Source organism: Asparagus officinalis, chromosome 5, assembly GCF_001876935.1.
Source record: "Asparagus officinalis chromosome 5, Aspof.V1, whole genome shotgun sequence".
In the NCBI taxonomy this organism is placed as follows: Eukaryota; Viridiplantae; Streptophyta; class Magnoliopsida; order Asparagales; family Asparagaceae; genus Asparagus; species Asparagus officinalis.
In genome coordinates, this window is record NC_033798.1 from 104,603,339 (window position 1) to 104,618,287 (window position 14,949).

Sequence of the window (14,949 nt, forward strand, 5' to 3'; positions counted from 1 at the left end):
TCATTCTCTAATTTTACATTAGGTGTTAGGTCCCATATTTTGATGATGATTTATAAACCTCATTATTGGTACTAATTGCTTGTCAAGTATTTCTACGTAGGATATATTTATCAAGCAATATAGTGCCATAGTTGGAGGATGGATGGATTTGCGTCATAACGATGATATCCGTGGAGGTGGAAGCAAGTTAATGAAGAAGCCTTAAAAAGCTTAAAGATTGACTCAGGCGAATACCAAATAAATAAGAGCTTTCAAGTATGTATTCAAGAAGAGCTTTCAAGTATATATATTCAAGAAGAGCTTCATCAATAAATCTTAGCAAATATCGTAGCTTAAGTATTATACTCAATTGTAAGCGATATTTGCATTTTTACTTCTCTCTATATCATAATATAGGCAAGAAATAAAGTAGATAACTTTTGAAGAATTTGGGGATTACACACACATTTCAAAACTAGTATTTTTGACGGTTTTCGTAAAATAATAAGTTCTCACAAATACAAGATACTATTTTAGAAATTCTTTCTCTAACATATCTATTTTCATATATATAAATATTTTCCCAAGTTTTACTATTTTTGGAATTAATTTAATATTTTAAATCTATTTTAGAAAATCAAAAGTTCTAAAGAAAAATCATGTATCAGAAAATGTCAATTTTCGGTCGACTGCCCCTCTTCTTTCAGTCGACTGACCAGTAGGATTTTTCAGCACTTGCAGAGGCTTCACGATTAGTCAACTGATACAAGCCAATCGGTCGACCGATATGATCCAATCAGTCGACCGATAGAAGCCCATCAGTCGATCGATACAAGTTCATCGATCAACCGATAGCACCGTTTGCTTTCCAGTCTGCCTAACGGTCGACTGATCGGTCAACTGATGGCGCTGCCAAATAGTAACAGCTAGTATCCAGTTATTCCTGATTTTGGGGGATTTTCTTTAGTTTTTGTTTGGGTTTGGGCTGTTGTCTTAAGAAACTATAAACACCCCTCAACTCCCATTTATTGAACTAACCAAGAAATTCAAGAAAACAAAAAGAAAACATTTAAGTTTTGTTTTTGAGACTTTTTAAGCTTTAACTTTCTCTCATTCCCAAGTTCTAAATTTTTGGTTTTTACTTTCACATCCCACACACCCCTGAGCTTCAATTGTTCATCTCTTCATCCTTACTATAGGATATTTATAAGAGAGTTTTATTTTCTCATCTTGTATTGTGTGGAGAGTGAGATCTCGAGGAGATCATTGTGTGAAAAGTTCGACCTCGGGGAGAATAATGTGATGAAGTTCGGACTTTCAAACCGGGTTGTGTAGTGGATTGCCATCGGGAGAGCTGGTCGGGGACGTAGGTCGAGGGGACCGAACCTCGTGAACACATCGTTGTCTATTGGCTAACTTTCTCTTGCTCTCTCTCTTTTAATTATTGTCGTATTCCTATATTTGTGTCTTAAATTGCATTGAATTTTTATTAGTCGTGATAGACCCTAGAGGGGGGGGGGGGGGATTAGGGTCTTATGCTAATCTAATCCGATTAAATACCAATTAAAAATAATTAACAAGTTATCCTAGCAAGTATGAAATGGAACAAGAATATAAGCTAGGATAAGCAACATGAATAATGAGATATATCCTAAATGATAGAAATATATGCAAGGATATATAAACAACGCAAGGGAAAATAATCTAAATAGAATAGTGGATGAAATGAATGAGCAATGCACAATTGGCGATATAAGATATGAATATAAATATAAATGAACGCCAAAGCACACTCAAACAAGCAATATGATCACGGAGTTCGGACCTTCCGTCCTACGTCTCCGCTCCCCACTCCCGGGGAGAAATCCACTAACACAATCCGGTTTGGAAGCCGGAACTTCTTCTACACACTCGGTTTACAAGTTCACCGAAAACTCTCACACAACAAACACTATGCAATCACACTCTACACCCACTAAGTGTTGGACCTAGCCGTGTCTCCCTCAAGTGCTCGGTTACAACCTCTCCCTAGGCACGTCAACCGACGCCACTCCTCTTGGGACGATCCCCGACTCTCACCACACACTCCTCACTCGGTGTACAAGTGTATTACAAAGTGATTCTCATGATAAGCACAAATTAACAAATGATTGTTCTCTCTAACAAGGTGAGAACTCAATTAAGCACAACTCTTAGTCACAAACCCACAACCCCAAATTATACTATGAATGTCAATACAATAAGCTCAAAAGGTTGTGTGTGAACAAAGAGATATAAATCAAAACTAAACTCAATGTAGTTCTAGCTAAATAACAATGATAACCAAATATATAAAATAGCTAGAAATAGAGTTTAGAAAACTTCTCAATATATCAAGAGTTGGAGGAAGAATAGTTGAATGCCCAAAAACCAATAGATGATCTCCTCAAGCTCTTGTAGAATTGAATCACAAAACCGAAACACTCAAATGCTTAAAAGCTTCTTAAAACAAACTTAAACAAACACTAAACAAGTTTAAACCCTTGTTAAAATCTTTTAAACCATTCTCTTGTTAGAGTTTAGAATTGAATGCAATGGGGGTACATATAGCCTCCCAAGAACTCAGCCAAAAACCTAAGCAAAAGACAAAAACAGCCCCAAGCAAAACGGTAAGAAAACTAGCCATTGAAAGCTGAAAAAGCTCTCGTCGGTCGACCGGAAAATTCATCGGTCGACCGGAAAATTCATCGGTCGACCGGAAAATTCATCGGTCGACCGGAAAATTCATCGGTCGACCGGAAAATTCATCGGTCGACCGGAAAATTCATCGGTCGACCGGAAAATTCATCGGTCGACCGGAAAATTCATCGGTCGACCGGAAAATTCATCGGTCGACCGGAAAATTCATCGGTCGACCGGAAAATTTCATCGGTCGACCGAACCGGTCGACCGACAGACTTTCTGTCGCCCAGTGAACACGAGAGCTCAGGTTCGGTCGACCGGTTCGGTCGACCGAAAACTGACATACTCAAAACCTGATTTGCTGATTTTAAAACGCTGTTTAAAAATATCAAATAAATTCCAAAAAATGTAAAACTTTGGGGAATGATTGTAGACATGATAATAAACATGCTAAAGTGACTGGTTATCAGAAAAAGACCTCCAAATGAAAAATATTCACATTTTTACAAAATTATGTTCAAAAAACATGAAAACCGGAAAATCTGATTATTTTGATATTTTGACTTTAAACAACATTTTGAAACCTTCATGAAATGATTGTTTATAGACTTGCATAAAAGATGATAACATGATTGTTATGAAGTCTCATAAACTAGAAATACTCAATATTTTTAAAATTGCCACTATTCTATGCCCAATATATTCAAAAAACACTAAATATTGATTTTTCGTTAAATATAAGCTTGTTAAAGCGTGAAATCATATATAGGCATTATAAACCATGAAAAACAAAAATAGTATTTTCAATTCTATGTCAATTGTGTTCATATATAAGCCCTCGGAAAATTATTTAGCCCAAAAACATATATTGTATATGTTTTTTGCTATTATATATATATAATAATATATATATATATATATATATATATATATATATATACTATTATATATATATATATATATATATATATATATAATTGTATATATACTAAACCAAAACCAAGGCGTGTATGTGTGTATATGATTGAGCTTAAAGTACTAACACACATAATATAAAACCTAAAACTAATTTACCCAAGCTTGATTGGTCTTCAATAAGCTTGACTTGGTAATCTCGCAGATGAAGCTTGAACTTGATCTTTAACTTTGAATAGCAAGGCTTCACTCCACAATTCCGCCAACATCCATTGGATATCGTCGTTGAAGCTCTATTCCATCCATCCTCCAACTTCGTTATTTGTCTACAATACATAGGAATGCACAAACACTAGACAAATAACATTAGTAGTAAATTGTTTGTAAATCACCATCAAAACAAGAAGGCTAACAATCTCCCCCTTTTTGATGATGACAAACAATTTACAAAAAGAATATATGCATGAAAAGAAATGAATATATATAAGTTATAATTTATATGCATATGAACAAGAAAGAATATACACATACTCACAATATTTCTCCCCCTTTGACAACATCAAAAAGGGGACAAACGAATGAAGAGAGCAAAAGCTCCCCCTATCAATAAGCATGGGTGAGTACAAAGCAAATATAAGGAATAGCTCCCCTATCAAAAAGCCATATGAAATATATGCAATGAATACTAAGGCATACATATGTGAGCAAGCATAGGTGCTAAAAAATAACTCACATACAAAACGATAATGAGGACATAAAAACCGATGTATAAAATAGATTTATGAAATCAAAGAAGAGGAACATGAGAGTCATGCAAAAAGTTTTCAAATGAAAACAAATCAACCAAAAGAAATCATAAATCAAGATTTGAGTCCAAAACCCATGTTTGATCAAAAATAGAATCTCCTTTGTGGGATTTGATCAAACCACATATAGAATACATTATAAGGCACGAATAGATGATCCATAAGCACAAACATATAAATATCATCATATAAGTGAAATATAATGAATTCAAAGAAACAAATCAAAACAAAATCTTTAACAAAAGAATTTCAAGAGAGGAAACAATATATCAAGCTCTAAAGCTTGTTCTAACCCATATAATCATTCTAGCATCCGGTAAACATGATTTGGGAATAAACACCCAATAAACCCGGAGGGTTATATAAATGCAAACCTCTCATTAAAGCAAAACCAATGATCATGAAAACAAAAGAATTTAGCCAATAAAAGGAGTTGTTTTCATAAAAGTTTAAAATGCATTTTTCAAAACCAAGAAAGAGAAAAATAAAAACACTCAAATTCTTGGTTTAAAAATTATTTTGGCACCCAAGCATTCTTGGTACCGGATTGTTTAGGGACATAACCCCTATCAATAAAGCTCAAAGCCCTAGGGTTATGAACCCTCTTGGGCATATATGGTGCACTAGCACGGTCAAAACAATATTCATTCAAATGACCCTTTCGATAGCAATTCGTGCAATGAAAAGAGTGAAAAGATTTGTGTTGACCAAGTGAGTGTGCACGGAAATCATTTGCAACTAAAGATTGTCTTTTAAATTTATTTTGCAAATGAGAAACCTTATTAAACAAATATGGTTTACTTGAAGAATTTGGCAAGTTTGAACATTTTTTCAAATCATAACAAAACTTAGCCAAATGACCAAATCTACCACAAATGTCATATTCAAACACTTGTGGTCTACTAGAAGCATTTGGCAAACTAGAATTCCTTTTCAAATCAAAGCAAAACTTTGCCAAATGGCCAACACGACCACAAAGATCACAATGATACACACTAGCATACTTATGATGAACATTATGTGCATGTGCATGAGTGTATGATGAAGAAGCCTTATGAGATGCACAAGAGGCATTAGTCTTAGAAGATTTGTGTGCATCATAGCAAAATTTAGCAATGTGGCCTTTACGACCGCAAATTGAGTATTTGTAAACTTTGCTATACATATGTGCATAGTGAGTGCTTGGTTTTGAAGAGTTAGCACGAGACTTTGCACATAAGTCCATAAGTTTCTTGTTATTAACAATGCATGTGTTGAGAGTTGAATCTAAAGATGAAATACGATTTTTAATATTGTTCAACTCATCATTAGGCATAGAAGTATTGTCAATAGAAGTAGAGCAAATATGATCATTTTTAAATGATGTAAATTTACTTCTAATAGACTCTACTTCTAATATGGCATCATTCTTCTCATGAATTAAGCTAGCAACATTGGAACTCAAGGTAATATGATCTAATTTTAATTTTTCATTATTTTCTTTAAGGATCACATTATCTTTAACAATGTATCAAATTTTGATGCTAGCAATTCATGATCGGATTTTAAATTGACATGCTTGCTTTTAAGATCAATGAAATTATTATGCAACTTCGTGTAGGCATGCATTAACCTATCATATGCACATGCGAGTTCATTTATGGATATATCACTATCGGATTCTGAATCGCTTACCACACTAGGGCTATCGCTTAGTGGCCGTGTGCATGATGATGCTCCACACTCACTTGAAGAACAATCCTCTAAACTACGTCGGATTTCCTCCAAGTTGCTTTGATGTGCTTCTATGAATTTCCATAAATTGTAAGCACTATCAAAATGAACAAATTTGTTAGAAAAGGATGAGTCAAAGGCATTAAGCAAATATTCTAACAAAAGCTTGTTCATATTAAACATTTTCTTATCATGATCGCTCCACTTGGATTTCTCCAATGTGGGCACAATATAAGCACAATTAATAACTTCCCATAAGTTAATATTTCTAGATTCAACAAATATTTTAAATTTAAAGCACCATTGAGCATAAGAGAAATTTCTAAATTTTGGAGCAACATTTGAATCATAGCCTAAACGAAACATATTCATATTCATGATATATATATATATATGAAAATATGCAAGCAAGACAAAAGTAATTATAACTAGATTAGCACAAATAAGATAACTTGGATCTTTAACTCAAGGCGGTTAGACCTTAAATCAAAGAGCACCAAGCTTTGATACCAATTGATAGACCCTAAAGGGGGGGGGGGGGATTAGCGTCTTATGCTAATCTAATCCCGATTAAATGCCAATTAAAACTAATTAATAAGTTATCCTAGCAAATATGAAATACCACAAGATATATAAGCTAGGATAAGCAATTTAATGAGTTATCCTAGCAAGTATGAAATACAATAATATATGTGAGCTAGGATAAACAATATGAACAAGGGATATATCCTAGCAATGAGATATACTATGATATATATGCAAGGATATATGAACACAAGGGTAAACAATGTAAACAAGATAGTGGATGATATAGATAATGAGCTAATGACAATGGCGATATAAGATATGAACATAAATATGAATGAACGCCAAAGCACACTCAAACAAGCAATATGATCACGGAGTTCGGACCTTCCGTCCTACGTCTCCGCTCCCCACTCCCGGGGAGAAATCCACTAACACAATCCGGTTTGGAAGCCGGAACTTCTTCTACACACTCGGTTTTCTAGCTAACCGAAAACTCTACAACTCACACTCTTGCAATCACACTCTACACCCACTAAGTGTTGGACCTAGCCGTGTCTCCCTCAAGTGCTCGGTTACAACCTCTCCCTAGGCACGTCAACCGACGCCACTCCTCTTGGGACGATCCCCGACTCTCACCACACACTTCTCACTCGGTGTACAAGTGTATTACAAAGTGATTCTCATGATAAGCACAAATTAACAAATGATCGTTCTCTCTAACAAGGTGAGTACTCAATTAAGCACAACTCTTAGTCACAAACCCACAACCCCAAATTATACTATGAATGTCAATATAATAAGCTCAAAATGTTGTGTGTGAACAAAGAGATATAAATCAAAACTAAACTCAATGTAGTTCTAGCTAAATAACAATGATAATCAAATATATAAAATAGCTAGAAATAGAGTTTAGAAAACTTCTCAATATATCAAGAGTGGAGGGAGAAGAGTTGGATGCCCAAACACCAATAGATGATCTCCTCAAGCTCTTGTAGAATTGAATCACAAAACCGAAACACTCAAATGCTTAAAAGCTTCTTAAAACAAACTTAAACAAACACTAAACAAGTTTAAACCATTATTAAAATCTTTTAAACCATTCTGTTGTTAGAGTTTAGAATTGAATGCAATGGGGGTACATATAGCCTCCCAAGAACTCAGCCAAAAACCCAAGCAAAAGATAAAAACAGCCCCAAGCAACGGTAAGAAAACTAGCCGTTGGAAGCTGAAAAAGCTCTCGTCGGTCGACCTGAAAATTCATCGGTCGACCAGAAATTTCATCGGTCGATCGGACCGGTCGACCGACAGTCTCTCTGTCGCCCAGTGAGCATATGAACTCAGGTTCGGTCGACCGGTTCGGTCGACCGAAAACTGACATATTCAAAATCTGATTTTAAAACGCTGTTTAAAAATAACAAATAAATTCCAAAAAATGTAAAGCTTTGAGGAATGATTGTAGACATGATAATAAACATGCTACAGTAACTGGTTATTAGAAAGGACCTCCCAAATGAAAAATATCATCATTTTACAAAATAGTTCAAAAACATGAAAACCTGAAAATTGATATTTTGACTTAAACAACATTTTGAAACCTTATGAAATGATTGTATAGACTTGATAAAAGATATAACATGTTATTATGAAGTCTATAACCTAGAAAAACAATATTTTCATAAAATTGCATATTCTATGCAATATATTCAAAACACTAAATATGATTTCATTAAATATAAGCTTGTTAAAGGTGAAATCATATATAGGCATATAAACATGAAAAAAAATATTAAACCAAAAACATATATATATATATATATAACTGTATATATACAAAACCAAAACCAAGGCGTGTATGTGTGTATATGATTGAGCTTAAAGTACTAACACACATAATATAAAACCTAAAACTAATTTACCCAAGCTTGATTGGTCTTCAATAAGCTTGACTTGGTAATCTCGCAGATGAAGCTTGAACTTGATCTTTAACTTTGAATAGCAAGGCTTCACTCCACAATTCCGCCAACCTCCATTGGATATCGTCGTTGAAGCTCTATTCCATCCATCATCCAACTTCGTTATTTATCTACAATACATAGGAATGCACAAACACTAGACAAACAACATTAGTAGTAACTTGTTTGTAAATCATCATCAAAACAAGAAGGCCAACAAGTCGCACATTATTGTTTGATTACTCTATTCACCTCCATCTAGGGTAATTTCATTAGGTAGTTTCTACAAAATTCTGGTCCACTCATGGTTTAAACTTTGATGTCCCTCCAATACAGTCATTTCAACTTCTTAGATAGAAAAGTTGCAAGCCCTCCGACATGCAACTAAGGTAGACCAAAAAGTGAATATTGACATTCTAAAATTCTAAATATAGACATAACCATTTGTATGTAGTATTAGATTATAAACTATTGATAATGTTTTTATTCTAGACCAAATATTCTTTGGGAGAGTAGGAGGTGCATTTAATAAAGAGTTATAGATAATTATTTAAGGGTTAATTATAACCAATGATATAATTGTGAATTATCAAAATTTAACAGTAATAGAAAATTAAAAGTTTTGACACTGGTATGTTAGGTCTCATGTTTATGAGCCTACTCCCTAATATTGTTTTGATGTTTATAAACAATCCCTAATATCATTTGTTTAGTATTTGTATTTATTTATTAGGTATTCTAGACAAACATCAACGTTAGAGGTTGGTTGGATTGAGCCTTCATGATCACATTTAAAGGGGGTTGGTGGAATACCGAAATGAAGCCAATACAATTCAAGTCAAAGATTCTAGATCATGCTTCATCCGCAAAGAAAATCAAGACGAGCTTTATCGAAGATCTATAGCTTGAGTATATTAGTTTAGGTTTATACTTTGTGTGTTAATAGTTAGAGCTCAAACTATACACACACATTGCTTTCGTTTTTATTATTTTTGTTTTCAAGTTTAAATCGTATAAATACAAAACTAATAGTTATATACATATACACATATACTAGTTTCCTATTTATCGATTTTGTTTTGAAAATAATGTGATTAGCCATATATATATAAAACAAATGGATATAGTTATATTTACACAAATTGTTTCATGTTTATACATGCTTACAATGATTTCATCAATATCAAGCTTTAACAAACCAATGAAATCATGTTTATTTGCAAAAGTATATATTTATGGATTAAAGACTTAATTACACAATTTTATATCTTTTCCTAAGTCCATTAATCCATTCAAAATGAATATGTAAGTTTGTTTGTCAAAAACATGTATTGTTAAGTTTTCATATTTTTGGACTATTTTGCAAAATGATGAGTTTTCACAATTAGAAAGTGTAATTCAAAAAATTCTTTTTGTAACATGTTCATTATCATGTTTATAAATATTTCTCAAAGTTTTATATTTTTTAAAATTTATTTGATATTTTTAAACAAAATTTAAAGTTAGAATTTACTGTGCAAATCAGGCTGTGTGTATGATTGAGTCGACTCATGAACAGTGACGAGTCGACTCATGAAGTCCTACACAGTTAGAATTTTAGTCTGGTGAGTTAATCCATGAAGTCATGAGTTGACCCATACAGTCATGAGTCGACTCATGACCTGGATGAGTCGACCCATCAAGTGATCGTTGCACAATAACAACTATTTTCCAGATTTTGCTTATTTTTTGTTTTTTATAGGTTTTTGTTGGTTTCTTGGGCTGTTTTCTTCTACCTAATGTAGGCATCGAAAATTACTTATAGGTCTCCACGAACAGCTCAGTGTTAAGGAACGACGATGAACGTCACTATCCGGTTCACAGGAGTTCGATTGACGTCGGTGAACGCTTGAAGTTAATCGACGAACTACGTGATCTGACAGAATTTCGGAATAACGAAGGTACGGGCTAATCGGTGTTTTCGTCAAAAGTTGGTTCTGCTGTGGAATTCATTATATCTTCGGTCGATTACAATAAATTCAAAAAAGAGATAGCCTTTTTATAAGACTTCTTTTACACAACAAAATGAAAATTACAACTCTTGGGAAACAAACGCAGGATCGTTGTTTGGATCGCTGCTTGCGTGGGATCTTTGCCTGTGCCGGGGGTGCGTTAGCCCGTGGACCACAAAATCATAGATTCTGATTGAATCGTGAGGGGTTTATGATTCTGACTTCGTTTATCGAAGTGAGAACTTGAAACGATATCTTATCAAGGTAAGATAGTCGTTCTTCTTGAAATCAAGTCAAAGCCTGAATATCAAGGAGTGGCCGTAAGCTCAAGGACTCTGCTCTCTCTGCTCTGAAGTGCTCCAAATGACCAGCCTCCGTGAAAAATAGCCTTCGGGGGGTATTTATAGCCCCTATGAACAGTTGGCGGAAAACCGGCTCGCGAGATAGCCTTTGCTGTCTCGGCTGTCGAGACAGTGTTTGCTGTCTCGACGGGCGAGACAGTGTTTGCTGTCTCGACCCGCGAGACAGTAAATGCTTTCTCGGAAACAGTAACAGTCAGGCAGTTTTTGTTTTAACTGCCTTCCCACGTTTCAAACTCCGTTATTTTGGCAATTATCCACGTGATTCTCGCCCACGACGTTTCCCACGTTCTTGAACAGTTGATGGCCACGTGTGGGGCAGTTACAAAACCAATTTCTAATCTTTTGAAAGCTGTCTCCTGTGCGAGACAGCAAAGTCTGTCTCGCATGGCGAGACAGCAAATTCTGTCTCGCACGGCGAGACATCAAAGTCTGTCTCGCACGGCGAGACATCAAAGTCTGTCTTGCACGGCGAGACAGCAAAGTCTGTCTTCGCACGGCGAGACAGCAAAGTCTGTCTCGCATGGTGAGACAGTCTATACTTGTGTTCTTTTGACTTTTTGGATGACTTCCTTTTGAGCTGTGTTTGGATATCTCTCGGCATTTTTTGACGCCTACAGATACCCCCTCCAAAGTATTCCAGACTCAATCTTTTATAGAGGAGTTCTGGGATGCTTTGGATAAGATAGGTCTTACTTATGATCCTTTCAATGCTTGGTTGGGTGGATCGTATAGAAGAACTTGTAGATGGCTTCAACACTTGATCTCTTTGTCTCTCAGTCTACTCAGTGCTTTGTAGAATAGCTAAGATCCTTTCGGCATGGCGTTCATCGCTTGACCGTCGTCGAGATCTTGAATTGAAGCTGAAATTTGTACTTGTGAATTCAGCTTTTGTCATCAAATTGATACCGCGTTGTTAATCACTGTATCAGTCTTCATAGGAACACAGTTTATACTCATGTATTTTTTTTTTGGAGTTCTTGGGAAATAGTTTAACCTCGTATACCCGTTGGGAGGTAGCCAGGTTATTCTTAAGAATATTTTGAGTGATATTCTCCAGAAACTTCCTGTTGATAGTAGGGAAACAGTTTAGACTCGTGTACCTATTGGAGTATTCGGGAAATATTTATCCTCATATACCCGTTGGGAGGCAATCAGGTTATTCTTAAGAATATTCTGAGTAATATTCTCCAGAAACTTCCTGTTGATGATAGGGAAACAGTTTAGACTCGTGTACCTATTGGAGTAATATGGTCTCCTTTTTTTTTGTTAGTAGAGATGAACTCAGAATCAGAGAGGAAGAATTTTATATTCTATCTCCTGGTCTCTTGTTTGTTGGTAGAGATGAACCCAGAATCGGAGAGGAAGAATTTTATATTCTATCTCTTGGTCTCTTTTTTGTTGGTAGAGATGAACCCAGAATCAGAGAGGAAGAATTTTATATTCTATCTCCTGGTCTCTTGTTTGTTGGTAGAGATGAACCCAGAATCGGAGAGGAAGAATTTTATATTCTATCTCCTGGTACAAATGAAATTTGAAGTGGGATTTCTATTCAAAGAATCTGAATAAGATTGGAGGCAATCCTAACTTTTATAGGTTTGATTGCGCAAATCGAAGGTGGACCTCTTGTTCATGGAAGGAATCAAGAGGGGATTCTGGTTTTGGTCATAACTGTTTAAAGGTTTGACCAAGATGGGAATTTTGTGAGGGAAGATAGATCTAAAGAGGTGATCGAATCTCATCTCAGCAAAAGAGTATTCGGGAGTCATAGTAGGAGTTTGGTGTTTATCACTTTGCTCATAATGATCGGGGTTATCCCTAAGAATATTACATTTAACATTCTTCCGGGAACTTCCCGTTACATGAATTATCTACCCCCAGTTTTCTTTGCAAAACTGGGTGTAACGAGGAGTACGTTATCCTCAGTCGCATGTTCGGGTTATCCTTAAGAATATAAGATTCTCCAGGAACTTCCACCCCCAGCTTCCTTTGTGAAACCGGGTTTAACATTGTACTTAGTTGGATAATCGAGAAGCAGTTTATACTCATATACTCTTTGGAGTGTTGGGAAACAGTTTATATTCGTGTACCCACTGGAGTTGTATGGTCGTCTTTACTCGACTTCTTTCGTCGTTATGACGCCGGAGTCAATTAGGGCTTGGATCTTGTTTTTGAGTCCAAAGCAAATCTCGGTGGGATGAAGAACCCTTCTGTGGTACGTACAGTAGTTTGGATCCGTAATCCTCTTAGCTCCATCCTGATCTTTAATAGGTGGTGTAGGCTGTCTAAAAATCACAATAGATAGCTTATTCAAACAAGCTCCGACAACGGAGGTCATAATCAGATCGAGACGACTTCGCAATTTCATCTGCGCATCGCACAACTCCACAATTGGCCACAACGCGACTCATGCTTCTTGAGATGATTGATCTTGATGGCTGTGACAACGCATGGCTATATTCATAAGCAACTATTAGAGATGTGATGAGCAGTGGGATGATCTTAGAAAAAAAGTTGACTTAGTTGTGAGATTGGCTGGTAAGAGCTGAAGGCAATCATATCCGTCTTTAAGACACATGGAGTTGATTCCGTCTAGCTCCACAAACGAAAGCATACAATCAATAGCTTTCGGGTCGCGTGAACGAAAGTTGCGAATGGAGGGCTTTTCACATAGATCGAGAAAGATTAGCAATTCAGACACACCTTCGGGACGCACTGGAATGAAAACCTAATTCAGAAGTCTCACAATCGTAAGTGAAGTTTAACAAGTCTGACCGACTTTCAACACCACAGACAGCTACAAAGCCCAGGATTACTGAACAACGGGCGCTTGCGAACCTCGTACATGAAGCAAGTTAGCAGAGTCAAATGACTGCCTTCTGAAACGCAGATCTCCCCGCGTCACCCCAAGTGGAAATGAAGGCGACCTCAGCTGTCGTCATGCACAAGCCAAACGCGATGCCGACCTCGGCTTTTCAAAGTGGTGTTTAACCAACGGCGAGCCCTCAGGCGTCGTCAATGCACAAAGCCCAAACCTGGAGCGACCCTCGCGCTCAAATGGTGTTCAAAGCAACAGCGACCCCTCGCAGTCGACAATGCACAAGCCAGATATAGTGAGGGCGACCTCGGTTCAATGGTGTTTAACCAACAGCGACCCTCGCGTCGACAATTGCAAAGCAGCCAAACGTGAGCGACCCTCGCGTTTCAAATGGTGTTCAACGCAAGGCGGCACCCTGCCGCGTCGTCATGCACCAAGCCAACGCGAGGACCCTCGCGTTCAATGTGTTCAAGCTAAACACCCAACTCGCGTCTCAATTCAAAGAACACGAAGTTGAGTTCTGAACGCCAGATTTGGCGTTTGACTCACTCAAACATGAGTCGAACGGTTCAAAAACCCGTTTATCCCACGTCCTGAGGGATTTCACGCCACGGTAGGAAGTGATTTAAGGGTCAAGTTACAACCCTTTCCACCCTAATAACAAGCTAACGAACCCAACAGAGCAGCAGGGGGGATTTTTGGCATCTGAAACCACCAGGTTGGATTCAAAAGATTCTAAACCATACAGGTGGAGATTTTCAGTTCTTCAACAAACTCGACAGAGTTACAAGGATAAGGCATTTTGATAATCGATCAGAGGTTGGATTCTTTATCATAAAACCACTCGAGGGTTGAGATTCGGCAAGCGACAGCAACGAAATCCTGAGAGATACGGATTTTTGATCAACCTCAGAAGATCAAATCTGACGAGGATCTTGTCGACAGGTACGAGAAAAACGCTTGATGCCTTCTAACCGAATTTTGGTTCCAACAAACTGCTACTTCAAGAGTTCAAACTCGTTCAGAGTTTCTTAAACTCAATTCAGAGTATTCATTAAACTTTCCACGAAAAGTTCCTCGTTCCCACGAGATAAAGACGGTCGGATCAGGTCACGGAGAGCAAGTTCGACGCACATCATCGAAGGAAGCACTCCATCGACTGCACGACAAGAAGACCAAGTTCTTAAACAAAGGACGGAAAACCAAATTGTTTCCTGACTCTTTTGT